The sequence below is a fragment of the Tupaia chinensis genome, unplaced genomic scaffold (assembly GCF_000334495.1).
Source record: "Tupaia chinensis unplaced genomic scaffold, TupChi_1.0 Scaffold000644_1, whole genome shotgun sequence".
Classification (NCBI taxonomy): Eukaryota; Metazoa; Chordata; class Mammalia; order Scandentia; family Tupaiidae; genus Tupaia; species Tupaia belangeri.
Window position 1 is genome coordinate 6,763,840 of NW_006160165.1, and position 1,207 is coordinate 6,765,046.

At 64.5% G+C, this 1,207-nt stretch overlaps 1 protein-coding gene across 1 annotated transcript in view; it reads left to right on the top strand.

Moving 5' to 3' along the window:
* The window catches only part of F10 (coagulation factor X), a 21,432-nt gene that overhangs the window by 15,419 nt on the left and 4,806 nt on the right, over positions 1–1,207 (top strand).

The following is a 1,207-nucleotide window of genomic DNA, read 5'->3' on the forward strand; positions in this document are numbered from 1 at the left end:
CCATCTTCCCGGGGTAATTTCTCACTTTCCCTCTCTCTGTGTCTCTCTGGGGAGCACATATGTCCTATGGGGGAAAAAAAGACACAGGACTTGTTGAATTTTAGCTCCGTGTGGACAGCAGTTCTGAAAGCGTGCCCCGCTCGGTGCCTGCCAAGTCGCACTGACACCCGCGGTTGCTCGCTGGCTCGCACTTCCCGTCCCAGATGTTGTCTGGCATCTGTCCTTCCACTGGGCTTGTCAGGGTCCCGAGCCCGCTGGAAATCCCCTTGGTGTGTGCTACTTTGCGGGAGACACTGAGAAGAGGTGGCCGGGACACATGGGCCTGCACGGGTGACAGGTGAGCACGGAGGTCCGCACACCAGAACGGCCATTTCCACGCGCCCCTTGCCAACAGGCTGCACGGTGGGTGGCCTTTCAGACCACCCCAGGCCATCCTCAAGGCCTGTGCAGGCCAGGCTGAGCCGGGGCATGGGGAGCACCGAGCTGCTTCTCTGGCAGGGGGATGGCGCCCAAGAGGGGCCAGCACCCAGGCCATCACACTCAGGACTAGCAAGACCATCCCAGTGCCCCCGGCATGGCCGGGAGGGCCCCCGGGCTTCTGGATGGGCGCGGGCGGAGGGCGCCTTGGGGAGCTGCGGGTCTGTGCTGTGTTCCTGGCCCGTAACGGGTCTGGACGTCCTGGACCCCGCAGGGCTCTGCTGTCAGCTGTCCCAGAACCAACTACCACAGAGGACGGCCGCATCCCGGAGAGGACTGTGGTCTGAGCCCGTCCTCTGGGGACACCGCATGGCGCCTCTCGCTTGTCCCTTCCCTTGGAATCTTCCTCATTCCAAGTCGTGTCACAGAGACTGGCAGAGAGTGGGTGGGACCCAAGGCCAGGCCGGAAGGCACCATGGGAGGAGGGTGCTGAGAGTTGAGCCGTTCTGGACGCCAATAGCCTCCCCGTTAGGTGTTTCTCTGCAGACCAGCACCCACCGCGCAGAGCGAGGCTCCCACGGCGGGTAGGCCGCTGTCTGTGAGTGCCCCGAGTCTGCACAGTGCTGTGGTGGGAGGAGACAAAGACGGCCCCACGGGCCACGGCCTGGCACTGGACGTCACTTAGCACACGCCGAGGGCCTAGGCCGCGGATCCCCGCTGCAATCTGACCTGTGTGGTGGGCCCGTTCGAGATCAGGGCAGCAGGGAGCCCGTGGCCGGGTGCTGGCAGG